This window comes from Pteropus medius, unplaced genomic scaffold, assembly GCF_902729225.1.
Source record: "Pteropus medius unplaced genomic scaffold, Ma_sr-lr_union100, whole genome shotgun sequence".
NCBI classification, from domain to species: domain Eukaryota; kingdom Metazoa; phylum Chordata; class Mammalia; order Chiroptera; family Pteropodidae; genus Pteropus; species Pteropus medius.
Window position 1 is genome coordinate 13,521,741 of NW_024349225.1, and position 20,419 is coordinate 13,542,159.

Below are 20,419 nucleotides of genomic sequence, written 5' to 3' on the forward strand. Positions count from 1 at the left end.
TTTGGCCCAGCACCCAGAAAATGCAGATGTGTATCCAGATGCAAACCTCTGGAGTCCACAAAAGAAAATTTGTATTGGACACGCTGCAAGATTTCTGGCACTTCCTGCTTGACAGGGAGAACCCCTGAGAGCCACCTATCTCATGATAGTTTGGCAGTTTTTTCTCCCTTCTCTGGTAAGAGCCAAGAAGTACTGCAGGGCACAGTATTTTTTTTTTTTTTTAAAGGAAAAATGGGAAGTTTACTAAGCTATTTTTGACTTTCATGTTAGAATAAAAGGTGAGGCTGGCTTAGAATATAGGATGCCTGGGTCATCTTTCCGCATCTTAGGTAATTTTTGCTAGTGAATAAAATATTCTTTAAGTTCCCTAAACGTTTATTTAAATGCTTAAGGCTTCGGTTTAATTTTTTTTACTGCTTTTTGCTAGTGCGAAAGTACTAAACTATTAAGTCTTAGCAAATCTCAGGATTTAGTGGCATTTCTTACATATCAACAAATCCCAACCAGAAAGTCAAACTCGACATAGGAATCCATGCTTTTAATAATATCTATTTAGAATAAAAAATATACTAGGCAGTGTCCAAAAGCTAAGAACTTGGCATTGCGTCTATTCTGAGGGTATATGGTCATTGACTTAATTAAATTTTTGATTAAAATATCTTTCTGGCTATTACATCAGTAAGATTAAAAATATATATTAATAGCTACTGCTTATTCAACCACGTTCACCAAGTACTGTGGTGGTCGCTTTACATTATAATAGTAACAGTAGCTAACGTTTTTGAGCATTTAGTGTGCTATACGCTATGCTAAGTTTCTACTGGAATTATTTCATTTAATTCTTTCAAAAACTCCTTGAAGTCTCACTATTATATATATTTTACCAATGGCAAAACTGTGGCTTAAAAAAATTTAAGTGACAGTAAGATTTCTAAAAGTAAATTTAGCAAGGAAAAACTATTTTGAGATTGTTAAAATTGTTTTTGTAATGTTGAGATTGTTTTTATGAACTCGTTTAGAACTCAAACGGCCTTGTAAGCTGCAATGGCATTTAATCCATAAATCTAAGAAATCATATGCTGATGTGCCAATGGCTGGCCATGGCTGTTCTCTCCTGGGTGCCAGGAGAGTGTGTTGCTGAAATACATGAGGTTACTGAAGGCAGCAGGACTCAAAAACCAAGAATCTAGGGCAGAACCTGGGGTCAAAACAGAAATCAGGACCAAAACGTAGACATTTAAGAGAATGGATTTGTATCTGATTGAGCAGCAATAGCTGAATAAAAGTATTCAAAAACCGAGAGCCCTTTTCACTATGGCTTCTCGCTGTCTTGATTTTATACCCTTAAAACTTGATCTGGAAACATCTGTGCTAAAAAGTCATCACCGTGGATAAAATTTGAGGCATTGTGTTGAATTATTGTCCCTGTGTACGTGTTTCTGGTACAATAGTAATGAATAAATGTATTTTCAGGAAATGTCTAGAAATAGAACACTTTGAATATTTGTTTCCCCAAGCCAAATGTAATGTTGAAACAATTTTCATTACGGATCAATATGGTGATTGTGAAAATGTGCATATGTTTTGTCAAACCCACTCATCTTTGTAATTTATGAGACCCACCCAAGAAAAGCTCTTTTAATTTGCTTCCTGGTCGCATCCTGTTTAGGACCCCGACCGTGTCGCCCTGCTTGATCACTGACCTCATTCCCCAGACATGTTTCTAAATAGTTGTGACTATTGCTAACGTTCACATCCACTGTTTCAAAGCACAGATCTGCAGCACTGAGTAGATACTGAAGAATGTTTTAGAGGCCGTTATGGCAGCACAAAATGCGTAGTCACAAAAAATGTTTGGACTGTGGGACAGCAACGTCATTGGAATAAATATGCTGTTTCTTAAGGCAACCACTTTCTTAAAATGTGAAGTAAGAAGTATTTCCTCTGAACGTGCCAGACCTTGTATATTTATTTAGAGCATTTGTTCTCGAACTTCAACGTGTGTAGAATAATTTAGGAGTTTTATTAAAATATGTGTGCAGATACCTCGGGATCCCAATCTCAGATAATCCAGTAGGTCTGCATAGGGCTCAGGAATATGCATTTTATAAGCTCTCGCAAGGGATTCTCATACACGTGATCAACAGGTCATTTTCTACAACACACTCATCTGGACACATTACTGAGTAGTCACATGCTGTGTACCCAGAAATGTTACTTGATTCTTCCATGTTTTTTTTTTCCTAAACTGTTTTGATGTAGCTCAATACCATGTTTGGACTCTTATGATTATTTTTAGTTTCAACTTAAGTATAATAGCTACACTTTCCATTATGACCTTAAGCTAGCAATTCTTAGTGGATTACAAAGGAAATCCCTCAGATTCAGAACTGTAACTTCTCTACAGTGGCCAGGACTACGGGCTGGTAGCTCTGTCTGTATGTGAATTTTTTTCAGTAGCCCTTGGGAAGGAAGCATGGTTTCATGGGGACACCAAAGTATATAGGACAAGGGCCCAGCTTAGAGCGAGCAATAAAAGGATACAGAGTGACTCCATAGAAAGTTCAAGACAGGCAAAACGAACCATCTGTTTAAGAATCTGTATGTGAGTGACAAAACTATGAGGAAAACCTATTAATGTCACAGAATTCAAGGCAGTGGTTACCTGTGGCGGGGGGTGGGGGAGGGAGGGAGGGAAGTCTGTGATAAGGAAAGAGCAAACAGGTGGGTTTGGACGCTAGTGACGTTCTGTTTCTTGACCAGGGTAGTGGTTGCACAGTTATTCACTTTACAGTTATAAATTATGTTAAAATGTACACGTAAAGTTTATTTACTTTGTTTTACTTGCTAAACATGCTATAATTAAAAAAAAAAATAAAAATATAAGAGGAAGTTGGAAAATTTCTGTGGATGTCATATACGCAGAAACACACATGGATGTTTCAGTTACCTGTTACTGTGTAATACACCGCTTATCCAAACTTAGGAGCTTAAAACAATATTTTATTGCTATCATGACTTTGTGGACTGACCAGGCTTGGCTGGACAAGGGCTGAACCCTCTGAGGCTTCTCCTCTCACAGGCGGGCTCCTCAGTGGATGACTATGAGAGCTATGGCTGCCTAGGCATCTTCCTCTCTCTGGGGTTCTCAATGGCAAGATAGACTGTTTTACACTGAGGCCCAGGACTCCAACAGCAAACATTCCAAGATGATAAGCCCCAATATGCAAGTGGTTATCAAGCCTGTTTGCATCATGCTTGATTATGTCTCAGTGAGCCCAGAGTCAGTGTGGGTGGGGCCTACACAAGGCCATGAAATCCAAGCAGAGAGGCATGCTGTGTTGGCAGGCACCAGTGGAATTGTCGACCAAACTGTATGCACATGAAATACACACTCAGATACACATATATGTAGATTATGTAAAGACACGTATGTATGCAAATGATAGATAGATAGATAAGTTGATTGATTGATAGATACACGATAGATAGGATAAAAGTCTCAATAGCCTAAGGATGGCCCCACTTCTCCAAGTGGGTGGTTCAGATGATTACTATGCTCCACCCAAATTTCAGATTCTGATACTTGTTTTGTGAGTCACCTTTCCTTTTTGCATAGTCACTGTCCTCTCTATTTTCCTTAGTCCAAATTAACTTAACTAAAGCAACCAGTCAACAAATTGGTCACGAAAAAATAAAAAAAGAAAAAACTAATGCTGAAATCCTGCCATTTCATCTGCACACTGACATGGCTGTGGTCATCTGCAAGTAATTAGGGCAATCGTTGGCAATGCCGTATTGGTTTCTGGGCTAAGTTAGAAGTTAATAGCAACTTCATTTGACTTTCTTCAGCCAGAAAATTCACATAATGAGACTGCAAGAATGACTTCTACCAGCCCGGGAGATACCCTAACTATCGAGTAAGGAACATATCAGCGTTTGGCCCTGCTCTGTGAATGCACAGGTGTGTCCTGTGGGTGGCGTCCTGGCGGACGCGGCTCCTGAGATTTACCACGAGAGATTTGGTGTAAGACACAAATCAGGCAGGGAGGGGGAGCCTTGAAAGGAAGATCTCTGCCAACAAGCATGCTGATTAAATAGCTTCAGGAATTTCTTATTTCTTTTCTCTTTTTTTAGTGATTTGACTGAAAACCAGCTCTAGTTTAGCCTTTCTTATAAGCAGTTACGTGGTGGCCCGTTTTCTACTGGGCCATAAGCTCTCAGGGAACAGGGACCAGAATATTTGCTTTCCTCGTAACTCCCTTGAGAGCCCTGCACTCACTAGCACACTGTTCCAGTGGGCACCTACTCACCTCTCCCCATGGCCTGGCAGACTGAGATCTCAAAATCTGGAGTCATTAAGCATGTTTAGCCAAATATTTTTGGAGTTTGCAAGAGGTCTTGATTTGAGTTTGAGGTGGAGGCCCGCCTACTTCTCCTTTATTCCGAATAGCTCTGTGTCTTCAACAGGAACTCTGCATAGCAAAATGTGTATTTACAAAGCGTTCAGCTCGGCCGACCACCCCTTAGCATCTCACAGACCCTCCTGCCCCGGCTCCTTCTCCAATTCCTTGAGAACTCTAAAAGGGAGTGGGACAGTTCAGTCCTTCGCTTTGATGCCTGTTCGCACCCAGCCCAGATAGGACGAAGCTCCTGTGTGGCTCCTGAAAAGTTCTAGAATGAGAAGAACAGAATTCCAGAGCAGATTTTTCTCTCATTCTTCTCTTCTTAAATGCACTGATGAAACGTGTATCCAAATGTTTAAGGCCATGTGGTAGGACTTCCAATTTCTCTTTTGTTCATCATTCTTTTCCCTAAAGGGAACCTCGATTAGTGACTTATGTCCAGATTTTCGCTTGAAAATCCTATTTGAAATGTAATTAATGGCCCACCAGTAAACAATATTGAAAGGCCAACTTGGTGAATGAATGCTGACGATTTGCTTCAGATAGACAAGCAGTCATCTGTGTGTCTACCCTGGATCAGATGCTGTTGTTCTCGAGGTCTGAGAAGCCTGTCTAGAACAGAAAAACCTGTCATTGTGCAGATGGTCATCTCCTGGCATATGGTTGCATTAAAGTGTGTCACATGTACCTGCCCCCTTCTCTCTCTTCTAAGTTTTTCAGAAGAATGAAGTGATGAACCTGAAAACCTTCATTCTTTGTTTTATCCGTACTTGTAAACATTTTCAGGTTGGGTTTGACTCCTCTGTGCCACATCTTCCCAGCTCTGTCTTTCCCCCGGAAGACTGAATTTTGTGTCCAGTGTGTCAAAGTGTGACTCTCGTATTAATGAGATTACTCTCCTATTATCTATTTCCCTTCTTAAATCTAACACCTCTTTTTAAAAGTTTCTATGATGCATTTATAAGGAAACATGAAAATAACTCCTGAGGGTAGAGACCACCCAGAGTCTAGCACCATTTAGCAGTAGTGATAGGATTCTCATTGTCTTGCCAGGAGGATTACCATGGCAACCATGCCAGATTTTCTACTGCCTCAATGCAGGGCATGGCGAAAGCTCTCTAGTAGTTATTGCTTCCTGTAATGTGACCACAGTTGAATGACAAATTACCAACGAGACAGCTGTGGCCATTTGGGACAAGGACCGTTCTTCGGTCACAGACTCTTAGAGGCAGGCTACAGGCTGTTCACCTGGTGGGAACTCACCGGGAAGATGCTTTCTCACCACATATGCTCCCTGCAGGACCAGGTGCAGGGGCCTCCCTCCGCCTTCTTCACGGAGGCTTCCGCTGGCCAGAGTAAACCTGGACTGCCTTCCCCAGCATCGGAGCTGTTCTTCCTCTAAGTTTCTGCTCACCACCTTTATTTGCAGATTTTTAAAAGCTGCCTCTTACCTTCCTTCCAGAATACTTGGATGTTTGAGAGACGTTTGTTTCTACAAGTCTGATGTTCAGAGCACATGCTAGCTTTGGGAAAATACTTCTTGGCTGAAAGAAGGACGATGCTAGAGTGGAAAGATGAGTAGCTTGAGTATGCTGGCCGAGCGGTCGGCAGCGGGGAGTCTGCATCTCATTCGAACTTGATATGTTTGAAAGAGCTGTACATTTTTAACTGATAAATGATAACCATGCCCTCAAATTCTAATGTGAAAAAATCTCAATGTTTAAAGATGCTTTAAAAGTGTAACAAGTAACAGGAAAAAGTCGATCTACCTTAACCGACGTGAAATTTTAATGAAATTGATCCTGCTTGGCCAAGATACTCGCTCTCTCTCAGCACCTCACTATTAACCAGTATTGGCTTCGGCTGAGAACGTGTGTTCATGTTAGAAGTAAAAGAGACTGCTGAGTGTCCTGTCTGAGACCGTCACAAACGCATGCATTTGTCACCCTTCAGCCAGGGTCCAGCAGCACTAACTCCCCTGCAGTAGCTCTGAGGGTGAATCTCTTCTTTCAGAAGGCCACCGCTCCCACACAGGGACAGTATCAGGAGACTTTTAGCAACAGGCCATTGATTTCCAGACACATGTAAAGATGTGTGCTAAGCCAGGACAGATCCGGTTTCTACCTTTTGTGAGTTTTGGAGGCTTTGAAAAACTTGACTGCTGTAAAAAAACTTCCTGGACAGAGTTAGAAAAGAAAATTAAGATCTTACACTTTAAAAAATTAGATGGTGGGTTTTTTAAATTTTCCTTTAATGAGAAAAATTATTTTCTTTGTGATGATCCAGATTGAGGGACAGAGAAGAAGGAAGTTTCCAGGAAAAATAGAACATATTTCCGTGGTCATGAGTCAGTATTTCCTGTGCATTGATTTCAATGGGTATGAGAATCATCAGGAGGGAGAAAGTCCAGGGCGTGCAGGGGAGTGGAGAAGTGTTTATGCACCGACACGGATGAGAGGCGTGGCAGCGGTGATGACTGACGGCGAGAGCATGAGGCAAGGACTTGACAGACCTAGGTTCAAACCTAGCCTTCACCACTGGGTGTGTGTGACACTGTGGAAAATTTATTTAGACTCTCTGCTTTCACTTCTTCATCTGTAACGTGCATAGCAATATAAAATCTATATGGCTTTTAGAATCGACTGAAGTCGAGCATAAAGCACTGAACACCGTGCCTGGCACAGCTTAAAGCTGCTGTTAGAGTTTTTACTTTTTTCTTCTGGCAACAGATTTTTGTGACTGTTTTGACAGTTTAACCCCACATCTCTACCAAGTTGCCAAAAGAGAATTTTCCATCCTTTCCCCTTTTAACCACACCCTGCTTTAATCATGAACCAGATTTCAACACCATCCCTGAAAGGTCACCACCCACTGCAGATTTTCTCTGTGTAGTTTTAGATTTCACTGCACCTATAAATGTTAAAAGCAATCTATCAGCCAAAGTGATACTTAGCACCTTTTACAAAGAGCTTATACTGTTAAAGTATATACCCACATAATCTAGAAAGAAAAAATGTATGAGTTAGACATCATGAGTGAGGGTGTTCACAAAGCCTTCAATTCCAGGAACTTCAAGACAATACTCCGTGTTCGATGCAAGGCGGAGAAAGTTTATATTGCATGATGCTGTATCTCCCAGGGCTACAGATACCTCAGCAATATCAGCATCACCCATCTCCTCTCTGCCTGCCTATCTATCTATCTATCTATCTATCTATCTATCTATCTATCTATCCATCCATCCATCCATCCATCCATCCATCCATCCATCCATCCATCCATCCATCCATATGTATCTATCTATTTACCTTACAAAATAGTTCCAATGCTGGAGCACTGTAGGTTTAAAGAAAGTTATTCTCAAACTTGATTGATGTTTTATTTTTATTTTTTTTTCAGATTTCAATTTTGCCTGTGAAAAACCACACCCAATTTATAATGAATTATCCCTGGAACATTGGGAACTTTAATTTTGGAATAGGCCTCGACAATTCGCTTATTCTCCATCTGTATCAGCTCCTTGTGTAATGGTGGAAAACCTAACTAAATTTGGCTTTAACTAAAAAAAAGTGTGTGGGGGAGGAGAGTGGAGGCTAATTTTTTTGGCTTTCCTAACCAAAAAGGGTAGGGATAGAACCAGTTTTAAACACAGCTATATCCAAGGACTTGAAACATGCCAATAGACTGTAATTGCTATACGTATTTCAATTCTGTCTTTTTAAAGTAGTGGCTTCATTCCTATGTTCCATGAGATGGCAAGATGGCAAATAGCTCCAAGACCTGGTGGCCCCAGGTTTATGCCCAAGAGGAAAGAGAGTTTCTTTTTTTCCTCCCCCTCTCTTTCTCTCAAGCCCTAGCAAAGGACTCATTGGATGGGAGAATTCTGTGAACACAGAAGTTCGAATGGATGGTCGGTGCAATAGCAAGACACGTGGTAGGCTGTCTTCTCAAGGGGTTTCAGGCAAGAGCACAATGGTTTTTTTTAACTTGGGCTACCCTGAAACATCACACTTTTACACTTACTAGAATATTTAGAAATAACCCAGTCCTACATGGCCATCTCAAAGCACCACATCGTGTGCTAAACAGCTTCTCACTATGTATTAGGGAAGTTATACAGTTTGAAGAAACATGCAGACATCTGTATCACCAACTTCCAGAATACCCACTTCCTGACGTAAGCCATTAGGCATGTCAGCTGAGTGTTGAGGGGAAAATAACAAGGAGATAATGGAAACTCTTTTAGGATCGTGCGTGTGTGTGTGTTGTGCATACAGAGTTAAAACAAAACAAAACAGGGAGCAACTTACACCTTAGAGATACATTAGATCCATAAAGATTATTCTCCTAAGTCCAAAATTATCTGGACCCAGTGCACACAAGATGATTTGGGACATTACTGCTCCCTTTACTGGGAAAGCTCAGAGCGTGTGGAATTGGCACCGGTTGACTACTCAGTGGGGTCCTGGGAACACCTCCTGAGACTTCAGGGAGTCAGAAAGAACACAGAGATTTGCCTGAGACAGTTGATTTGAGGGTCTGTGTTATCTTTGGCCAGAACTAATTCTTCCATCATTTTAATAAGAGTGAATTACTGCTGTTGTTTCTTTTCCTACTGATTTACATTTGTAAAAGCCTTAAATTATTGATTCAAACTCTTAGTGCTCACAGGGTTTTGTTTGTTTGTTTGTTTTGTTTGCTTTGGTTCGATGTAGGGTTAATAGCATCATTTAATCAGTTCTACAATAAGCAAACACTGAAAAAAGTTTTAACTCTTTTGAACCTCAAATATTTTCCTCTCTGTTCTCATAATGGATACTCATGGCAGAAGAGCTTTGCAAAGTCCCCACAATCAATAAAAGACAGAATTTGAGTCGTTTCAGTTCCCCATACTCTTACATCCATCTTTAGAGATCCAGGGAGAGGCTCTGTACCAGTGAAACCTGATCTAGACATTACACCTCGTTCTTATTTTTGGCAAATAAATGGTTGCTTTCTGGATACCAGGAAAATTCCTTTTGAGACTTGCTTATCAAATGTGGTCACACTGCTTGAATCTTGCATAAGACACACATGACCCACGACTGATTTTTATAGACTGGACAAAGTTCCTCACCATAGGTTGGGACCTATCATCATGGCCAGTGGAATGGGCTTCACCACCAGAATGCAGAGGTTAATTCTGAGGCTGCCTGTAGCATCTTTGTTTTTCCTAGACAATGCAGATTAGAGGAGGGTACTCTGCCTGTTTTGACAAGGATCTCTTCAGTTGGTGGTGCTTTTTCTTCGTAAAAGGAGATTTGAACAAGAGTTGTGTGGGATGCAAAAAACTTTTCCAAAGTAGAGTGCATTGGTCTTCTGAGACCAAGTGCAGGGCACCGCGAGGAAGAAGGCCAGGGCTGCACATCGCTGCTGTTCAGAGACAATTTTAGGCCTAATAATGCAAAGTGGGTTCATTGATATTTTCTCTTCACTTTCACGAACGTGGATCCAGATCTCAGTTGTTCAAAAGCAAATTTCCAAATGTGTATGTTTTCCCAGAAATTAATGTTTTTCTTTCTCCTTTCTGTTTTGAACTTAAAGAGAAAACATTTGCAATGTTTTCCTCTATAAGACTACAAAGAAAATGGTATGAATTTTACTGATAAAATGTAAAAGTTTGGATTATCAAAGTTTTTGAATGATTTACGCTTCTATTAGATTTAGTTAATACAAACTATTAAATTAGAAGGTTTCATTACTTCTTCATGTATTACTAGTTTTCATTCTTTTGTAGCCCAAACATACCTTTTTCTGAAAAAAGCAGCTCTGGATATCTCAAGAATTCACTGTGACATCAGGCAGCCCAATCTTGAGTGGGCGCATATGAAAGTTAGAATCCAAAATAAAATTTGAAGGCACATTTACAGCTTCCCCTTTAGCATTCCCAATTCAGCCTCGCCACTCCCTGCTTCTTACTGGTATCCTTCTGGAAGCTGGACGGCTTTTTGAGGAGCAGGAACTCCTCGAGTTACCCTCTGTATGGGAGCTCTGGCACCCTGATTGTTTCAGACGAGGGTTTTATTCAGTTCAGGCCAAATTCGATGAACTGAAGATGAAAGTTTCCCATCACTGGATCAGCTAAAGATGAAAGTATTTTGCTCAAGTGATAACGTATTAAAGGCAGTGTGTGTGTGTGTGTGTGCGCGTGCGTGTGTGTGCGTGTGCATGTGTGTGTGTTTCGAAGGTGGAGACCCACCCATATCAGATACTAGGCTTTCATGCTAACACACGTCAAAGGAAAAGCTTGCTTCCTAACGGGTTCTCATGTTTTCTTCTAGATGGCTTCTCAAGAGGATTCAGAAGATGCTGCTGAACTGCGGTGCACACACAAGGACTCGAGGTACTGGCGATTCAAACCTTGTCTTATAAATAGGCTGGGGTTTCTCTGTAGAGTCCAGGGAATGGGTATCCACTTGAAAAGTTTCCCTCCGATCAAGATACGTAGAGAGAAACACGGGAAAGCCTGGTTACAAAAACTGAACGGAGGTTGCATTTGCTTGGAGGCCGTTCCTAAAACCGCTTTCAGCATTATGCTGTGTGTATGGCTGTTACTGCAAAGAGCAAGACCATGACGGCAGCCTCCTTGTCCTCCCCTTTATAAGAGTGGTACTAATGGGTCCTAGAGGAGTGTCTTCTAAATTTTAGTAAAAAATCAAAACTTTTAAATTGACGATTAAGACATTTGGCTATGATTATAAACTCAGAGAAAAACATGTGATTGCAGACTTTCCAGTCAGGTCTGAATGTTTGTTTACTTTTCAAAATTAGGTCTGATTAAAAATATTTCTAGTTGATGGAAATTTGGGTTGTTTCCAGTTTGGGGCTATTATAAATAAACCTTCTGTAAACATTTGAGTACAAGTTTCGGGTGGATTATGTTTTTATTTCTCTTGAATAAAAGCGAAAAATAGAATTGGTAGGATATCTGGTAAGTATATATATATGTTTACCTACATTTTTCGTATTATTTTGCATTCTCACCAGCAACTCATATTAGCTCTAGTTGCTCCATTTCCTTGCCAGCATTTGATACGGTCAGTTTTTAAATTTCTGCCATTTTAATGGGTGTGTATTAATATCTTCCTGCGGTTTTATTTGTATTACCCTAATGACTAATGACTTTGAGCATCGTTTTCTGTCCTTATTTATCACATATATCTTTCGTGACATGTCCGTTAAAACATTTCGCTTATTTGTTATGTTGCTTGTCTTTTTATTATTGAGATCTGAATAGTTTTATATACTGTATATAGGTCCTTGGTCAGATACATCTTATGGCAATACTTTCCCCTAGTCTGTGCCTTGCCTTTTTGTTTTCTTAATACTGTTTTTTAATGAGCAAACCTGTTTAATTTTGATGGATTCCAATGTATCAGTTGCTTTTTTATTATTTGCAGATTTTTTTGTTCAGTCTAGAATATCTTTGTTTAGCTGAAGGTCACACAGATTTTCCATATGTTCTTTCAGAAAGGTTATAGTTGTAGCACATTAAGGTTTACAATACATTTTCAGTTAATTTTTATATATTACGAAAGTAAGGGTCTAGTTTAATCTTTTTAATTGTGAATATCTAATTGTTCCAACACGATTTGTTGATCAAAATATCCTTTCCTCATTGAAAAGCATTTCCCCATTGGCACCTTGATCATAGAACATTGATCCAATATGAGTTTGTCTATTGCTGGACTCTCAATTCTATCCCACTGATCCATCTCCCTATCCGTATTGATTAATGTAGCTTTACAGGCTTAAAAACAGATAATGTAAGTTTTCCAACTTGATTTTTCTATTTCAGATTCTATCAGGTGACTATTTTAGATCCTTTGAGTTTCCATATAAATTTCAGAATTAGCTTTTCAGTTTCTACAAAAATAAAGCTATTTTGACTGGGTTTGCACTGAATCTAGAGATCAATTTGGAAAGAACTGACACCTTAATATTGTCTTCTAATCCACAAACATGGTATCTCTCTCCATTTATTAGGTCTTTTTAACTTTTGCTTCACAATGTGTTGTAGTTTCCAGGGTACAGGTCTTTATAATCTCTCCCTCCTACTTTTCCTCACTGCACCCCAGTTCCTTCAGGCAACTGCTTTCTATCAGTATAGATTAGTTTGCTTTAAATAAGTAGAATTATGCAATATGTACTCTTCTGTTTAACTTCCTTTACTTAGTATAATTATTTTGAGAATCATCCATGTCGTGTTATGTATCAATAGTTCATTCCTTTTTATTGCTTAGTAGTATTCCATTGTATGGATATACCACAACTTTTTTTATCCATTCACCTGTTGATGGACATTTGGGTTTTTGCTGCTTTTGAGCTATTGCACGTAAAATTTCTATTTTACATTGGTGTATATATAGTTCTATGAGTTCATAGTTTTATTTCTCTTGGATACTCTCTTGGAACTCATAAGAGTGGAAAGTTGGATTGTATGGTAAATGTATGTTTAACTTTATAGGAAACTGCAAACCTGTTATTGAAAGTGGTTACAGCACTTTACATTCCCACCTGAGGTATATGAGGTTTTCATTTGCCTCATTACTGTATTATTTCTGAAATTCGTATTTTATTTGAATATATTAACTGAGAAGATCTCTTTCATATACAAATTAAAATATTCAAGACTTTCATGTTGACATTTTGTCTATGGACTAAAGCCTTTTGAGATGCAATTCCTTTTAGAGGGGGCAACTGAACATGATGTTGCATTTTTACTGCAGAAACAAAAATGAGTATTTAATTCAGTTCTTTTCTCATGTCAAAGCCAAGATGTGAGCCTGAGAGCTGCAGCAGCCATGGTTAGAGCTAGCCCGGGAATGGGACTGGCATGTAGAGAAAGAAACAAAGAGAGAAGGGGAGATTAAAAGGGGAGACGGACTGATAGGATTCAAACCCCGGCTTTGGCATTTGGTTGCATGAGATAATATATTTCACTTTTTGCCTTAAAAAGGGTATTATATGTCATATGCTACATACGAGATCACAATGACACAGAAATAAGGACACACCTTACAATAAAAGAATAAGATGGAATATAACGTACTACTAAGTGATAGCTTTCTGCTTCTCCTATATTATTTCTCAAGCGAGGGCTCCTATTGTGTTTCCACAGTATAAAGCTTGTCCTGTTCCTTTTCGAGTTTCTATGAGAAGTATGTGTAGTAATGATATGTCTGCTTGTAAAATACTTGTACAGTTTTATAACTTTATGCCTCATTTACTTATTTTAAAACCCTTACTCAGGCTTTGTCACTAATAAGTTCTCACATGTTTTTTGAGTGTTTAAGTTGAGCTTTTAAGTTGTATTAGACAGGTTCACAGGCCGTTTTAAATATTTGAAAGTTGTCCACAGATCAATGATATGAAGAAATTAAACCTTTCTCTTATTCTGAATAAACAAACTGGTTCAGATAAATCTTGTCTACCTGGGGCAGTCCAGTTACCTGTAAAGAAACTCCCATAGCAAAGGGTCAGGTCAAGAATCCCTTATCAACAAAGCGTTGTTATGGTCTTTACAAAGGCAGCCTTCAGAATTCTATGCGGTTGGAAATCTGATTAATTCCAAAATCACTCGGCTTATGCTTAGGCTTGAGCAAAAAAAAAAAAAGGCACTGAAGTCACACTTGACTTGTTGGTAACCAAGGGCTAACACTTTTTTCCAGGGTTCTTCATCTCACTCAAGGCCAGACAGAGCCCTGTTTAATGACTATCACGGACTGCTGACAAGATCTGCATTTTTGCAATCTGGAAATCCTAGAAGATAGCCTTTGACTATTTTTTTCCCCCTCTCAGGAAAAACTTAGTTGGATGATCAACTATAAATGTAGTTAAAGTCCAAGGATCCTGGGGCCCCTTGGCGCAATTTAATTTAATAAATATTCCACGTTTATTCCAAGTAGCTAAGAAACTGACTGAGCAAGGTAATGTGAGTGATGGAAAATCAGAGGGCGATTTTCAAGGTGACTGCACTTACAGAGTGGATCGGCAGTAATAGAGGAACCGTGCCCGGAAGAGCAATGCCTGGGTCTGCTTCTACCCCACCTGACCAAGGCAATCAAACCAGAGCTTTACCAGATGCCGACAGTCTGAGCAAGTTGGCAGCTACCCAGTGCTGCAGGGAATGAGGAGGAGACGAGGGCATTTGGCGATAAAGACCCATCAGAGAGTTCTATCCAGCTGCATCATATCTCGTGCAAGGGAGACATCTTGTGTTTCATTAAGCCCAGAGGTTTTCTCTTTAGTAAGGGTGGATGGAAGCTTTTCCTTCATTATCCTAGGTGATCTTTTAGAAGGCAGATTTATCATGAGGAGCCAAACATAAATCTATACTCAAGATGCAGATGAAGCAATGTACATTTTTACCTTGGAATTAAAACACTGCAACCACTTTGGCTATGGATGGACTTCTTCTGCCTCCTATTTTTAAAAGTTTCGGGCTTGAAAAATACAAAGAGTACCATAAAATTGAAACTTTAAAAAGATCCATCAGTTAATGAAGCTGTGTTAAAAGACCGAATTAAATCTAATGAGTATATGAAGCTGGTTTTAAATTCAGTTCAACAAATATTTATTGGAAGAGGCACAGTGCTGAGTGAAAACTGTGCTCACTGTTGTTTTAAAGGAGTTTTAGTCTAGAGGAAAACACATGTATTTTAAATGGGCTACTTAGCATGATAGAAATTAGAAGAGAGCAAAATACACACTGTTGGACTATTTTACAGAGCGGATTTCTGAATTTCCCATGCTTTGTCGGTCAGCGTTAGCAGAATTTAGAAAGCCAGTGACAGCTCCTCAGAGGGCAGTTCTGTGCAAGAGCAGGGAGAGCGTTTGGCAGTGTAGAAGTCACTGTCCCTCTCACAAATACCGTGGAATATGAAATGAAAAAGCAGCTGAGATCCCTATTTATGATTTTATTCAAAAGTGTTCTGAAAGAGAAAGCCAATATATGGGTCAATATAAACACACTTACAGCTGAGAAGTGAAAGAGACAGAAACACAACTGGAAAGTAATGGGACCACTGTCCCAAACGGGGAGATCGTCCAACCCTAAATGACAAGGGGAAAGAAATGGCAATGGAATTGGACGTGAAGCCTTCGGATCTTAAGGTTTAAGGAAAATGTGAACCTTGAAGACAAAGTCCTGCTTGCAAAAGCTTATCTTGTGGCGAAGCACCATGCTGGGCCCAGAAAGCTTTAGCCACTCACTGACGTGCTAGGGAGACTTTCTGGCAGGATGTGACAATTTAGAGGCGGCACTGAAAGCCTAGTGTGTTTATATAGTCATGTCCAGTTTACCTGTGTCAGACAAGACTTTGACAAGCCTAAGAGAAGGAACTCGGCAGAGTCGCCAGTTATCCACGCTGCTGGAATGCCACCAGCCTGGCCAGCCAAAGAAAAACACGTGCGTCTGCCAGAAGCAACAAAGTAATGGACTTTCCATGAAAACTATCAGTTCTGGACGATTTAGTGTTTTTAGAGAAAAGACTGAAAAGACTTATGTATAGTAGGTTCCATGATCATTAAGACCTGAACTGACGTGGCTTCTGCATTTCGGGTCGAGGTAGAGGCTGCTAGTGAAGAAGTGAAGCATCCGTGCAAAGAACTTGTGTTCTCAGAGGGGCAGCAAAGCAGAAATGTTGGGAAAAGATACAGTAACCTACCATTTAAAGTACGGATTCTTTATGGCACCAACAATCTAGCATGAACGCATAGCTTGTAATGAGAAAAACAACTTAGAAATGTAAATGTGCTTTACCTACAATCAACACCTGTACTTGCCGTGCCTTAGAAATGGAAAGACAAAAAGTATAAAAGATTTTCACACTCATTAATAATCCCCAAGGGTCCTCGGCCGAACAATCCTGAGCTGGGTGGGATCTCTAGTTCACTGTGGCCCCATACATTTCCAGCAATTTTCTTAGGGCCAATTGAACACTAAGATCTTAGAGTTTGAGATTTTTATTAAAGTATGATTTTTGCAGTTTATCGAATAAAGTCATAAAATTTCTCAGTGATACAGGAAGATTCGACATTTTGAATTGTACCTAAGGCTTAGAAACGAAGAAAAAAACATCCTGAAAAAGCCTGATGAATATCAGGTTCAAGGTTGTAAATATAAAACTTCATATTTCTCTAGACCTTAGCACAATGTCTTGCACTAACTTATTACCTAGAAAAGCCTCGTTAGGCTGACAGAGGATGAATTTTTTCATTAATAGCGAACACTATGTAAAAGCCAGTAGTCTTAGTAGTAAGCTATTGTATTTCTCCCAGGACTAGAAGCATCACTTAATCCAGGAGTGCCAGATGTCAGCATTCAGTAAAGTATTCAGCACCCTACCTGCCTGAATATTCATGAACCCAGATGCCTAGGACATGTCAGATGACCGATATTCCTGTGAAATTGTGTAGCGGAAATTGTTCAGTGTACATTTTGGGGAAAACTAGTTCCAGGCCCGAGTCTCTGCTTTTACTCACTTTTTAGCTGCAGGTCCATTGTCTTACTTAATTCCCAGTTTCTTATTAACACTGGAAAGTCTGGGTTGGAATCTTGATTTTTTTTTTCTCTCACATAAAACTTTACTTGGCTCTAACTACTAATCAAGAGAGATATCACCTACCCTTTTCTTGGCAAGACATGCTTTACAGCCTTCCCATCTTGGATAACTGACAAGGGTGAAATTTATCTCCAGAAGCCATTCTTTTGAATTAATGTCTATTTTCTGCCAAAATAGAATGGTAAATTATGCAAAGCTATTAGGTTGTATATGCCAAATGAGAGAAAACAGATTCTTGCTATAAAAAGCTTAATGTGAAGAGCCATTAGTGAATGATTTGCAATCCTATCCACTTATAGTTCGTGCATACTTCTAGTTTACTGTGGTACTGGCCAGAGATTAGGACTTGATATCCCTAATGTAGCTATCAAGCTGTCAGATGCAGACTTCGGAGACGGGACTACTGAGTTGAAGTGAAGAAAGCGGAATGTGGTTTTTGTGGCTATGCTTCGAAAGCTTCTAATAAGAATTTAGAATAGAATATTAACTCTTTACCATGGCCTGCAGTCCTACATGATGTGGCTTCTGTTGGCTTCTCCAGCCTCCTCTGATCTGCTCGCTACCCTTTTCAGGATGCTCCAGCCACATGGCCTCCCTTAGGACACACAGAGCCCGAGGTCCTACCCTAGGCCTATCTCCTGTGGTGCTCCCTCTCCCTCCAGATGCTCTCTGTGGGCCTCCCTCCTCCCCCAGATCTTTGTGTGGCTGGCTCTGTCTCAACTCTAAAGTCTTAGACACATTTTTGCTCACCCTCTGCCATAGGAGACCTCTCGAACACCCAACCTAAAGGATCTTTCTCGCATCCCAATCACTTGCTAGCATCTCTCCTTATTTAATTCCTTCCTTTTTCTTCATAACACTTCTTATGATCTGAAGTAGCCTTGTTTATTTGTCAGTTTTCTGTTTCCACCAACTGGACTCAAATTATGTTGAAGGCAGAGACCTCATCTGTCTTGTTCATTGCTTATTTCTGTCACTTAGTGCCTGGCACGTAGATGGTGCTCAATAAATACCTGTAGATGAATAGAAACCAAAATGGATCAAATAAAGCTCCGTTGTCTGTAATCGGATCCTAACGTTGAGCCTGTGAAGATAGGGCTTCGGAATCTAAGCAAGGACAGCCTACACTTGAGCCAGAGGGTAGGTACAGTGCCCAGCTTCAGTGTCCATAAGCCACCTTCTGACAAGTTCATCTGCCCAGCCAGTCTCCACTTCTCTCGCCTCTGTTTATCACTCATACCAAGCCTTTCGTCTGGCCACTTCCGTGATTCTTTTTGGATATTCTGAAAACGGCACATGGAAACGTGGATGCCGTCCATGGGAACCACACACGGTTAACCACCAAACTCCATTTAGTCTCCAGTGTGTTTGGACTGGCTGCTTCTCGGGGCACAGGATGCCAGTCGCTCAGAACAGGAGCTTTGCATCCAATTGTTACAGCACTATGTGTCTTAATCAGTGGCTCTGTTTTAAGTGGTTAGAGCTGCACAGTATTTGACTTAAACCACTGGCGTCCCTGGAAGGAAAATGGGAGGATGGAAAGTCTGTCCATCTGTGGTTGGAATCAAAATACCTAGGCCCAAGGAGGCTGATCCGAACGAGGCTGTGATGGGCTGAGTGTGCCGAGCAGCTGAGGACCTGGAGGGCGGGCAGTTCTGATGCTTTGCAACAGTCAAGGAAAGAAGAAGAGAAGCGTACAGGATGGGTGGGAGAAACTAGGGTCCACGGACTGAAAATCGCATGGCGCGGTGGATGCAGAACTTCATTTCACTGGAAGATGTTTTAGGGTAGGCAAGGCTTGAAGGGAGACGGGTTAATTTTTTATTTTCTTCAATCGAAACATTTTGACAGTATATCCACAAAGGCTGTGTAGTCCCTGCCCCCAGCCGTGCGTGCCACCCACTGTCAGAATCATAAAGGTTGCCCTTCACTTATCCACACATCTTCAATTCACGTCTGCATGCAACTTGATGATTCAGCCGTGATGAGACACCGGGCACAAAGAGCAAAATAATATTGTTTATTCTGTGATGTTTTCTTTTTTTTCTTCCTCCTCCTCTTTCTCGCTCTCTAACCTCTAAGAGAAGCTGATGATCAGAACCTCAAGTGTGCTTGTTCAATTATTGTGACAGATTTGTTCTCATGGGCAGGAGAGGAGAGTGTTAAGTGCTAGGCGTGCAAGGGGGACTTTTTGTTTACCAGCACCCACGTGGGCTCTGTGTCCTCCTCACTTCGTGCTGTGTAACGGCAGAGGAAAGCCATCTGTTCCCCATCCGGTAATCATGTCTTCTTGATCTGCCTCTTCAAATCACACAGTTATTAGAAGGCTCCGCCATCCATTTCCTGTTTGCCAAGACACCTGTCATATGAGCTTTGCATTCAGAATCAATAACTGCTAGTCTGTGGGAACACACACGGCTTTTCTGGACCATTCTTAAAGATAAATGGTTGAGGAGTCAAAAGTGCTAGATTCTTATCTTGTCTTTGTCATTCACGCTCCATGACCTGTAAAGCAGTAATACTGTCATCCTACCTTGTGGGGTTCTTGCGTGGCTCAGGTTAATTAATATGCATAAAGCACATGGGAAATAGTAAACAATAATGTGACTAAAAGCAGGAATTAAAGGAGCTTCCAAATGATATATGGGAGCAGTCCCTGCTGGAGGTTCCCACAGGGCTTTATACAGCTATGTTCATTAATTAGGAAACACCTTTGTGAGTCGGTAAATCACTTACACAAGTTTTATATGGGCTCTATAGCCTGTTCCTAGGTCAAAGTTTAAACAGTGCCTTTCTAACAAGTGTGAACTTTAGTTCATATTTCAAAGGTGCAATAAAGGTACATGCATTTGTTCTAAATCTAATTAATCTGTTCCAACCAGGACGGTGAAAAATTAAAATTCAGGCATTTGCAGTGTTAGTAGGAAGTCCTGAGAGAGGACTCTCCCAGCTCCCTAGTGTCGGTCAAGAATGATGAGAATCTTAGTCCAGAACATTCTGAGTGTCTTGTCATTGGTCAACACTGGACATCATTGCTATGGTCATTGTCCAAGCACACTTGTGCTCTTGAAGGTCAGCAGCCTGACACTTTCATGTCAGCCTTGTGTTCTAGGGTGTTTGCTGGGCACCTCCAGGTGTGTCACACTCACTATCTCAAACCCTCTCCTTAGGTATACCAGACAACCAATGCCCTCAAAGTTACCGCCACCTCCTCAGGCCACTGGAAGAGAGAAGGCCGCTGATGGTGGCAACAATGCTCTAAATTGAACCTAAAAAAATGGAAATCTCGTGTTTGAAAAGAAAGTTATACTAGTTTCTCCATTTTACGAAACACCTGAGCACTTTCCCAGGTGTTTGGAGGTTTACAACGATAAAAGACAGTGTCTCCAACTGTAACAGTCCAGCGAA

General features: G+C 40.5%; 1 long non-coding RNA gene across 1 annotated transcript in view; it reads left to right on the forward strand.

The window, feature by feature from the left end:
- Positions 1-19,026, forward strand: part of LOC120617745 (uncharacterized) — a 71,815-nt gene extending 52,789 nt beyond the window's left edge. Inside the window, exons 4-5 of the long non-coding RNA XR_005657029.1 lie at positions 10,727-10,788; positions 14,117-19,026. This is a non-coding gene — a long non-coding RNA (uncharacterized LOC120617745). The remainder of the gene's footprint in view (positions 1-10,726; positions 10,789-14,116) is intronic.
- Positions 19,027-20,419: the final 1,393 nt, after the last annotated feature.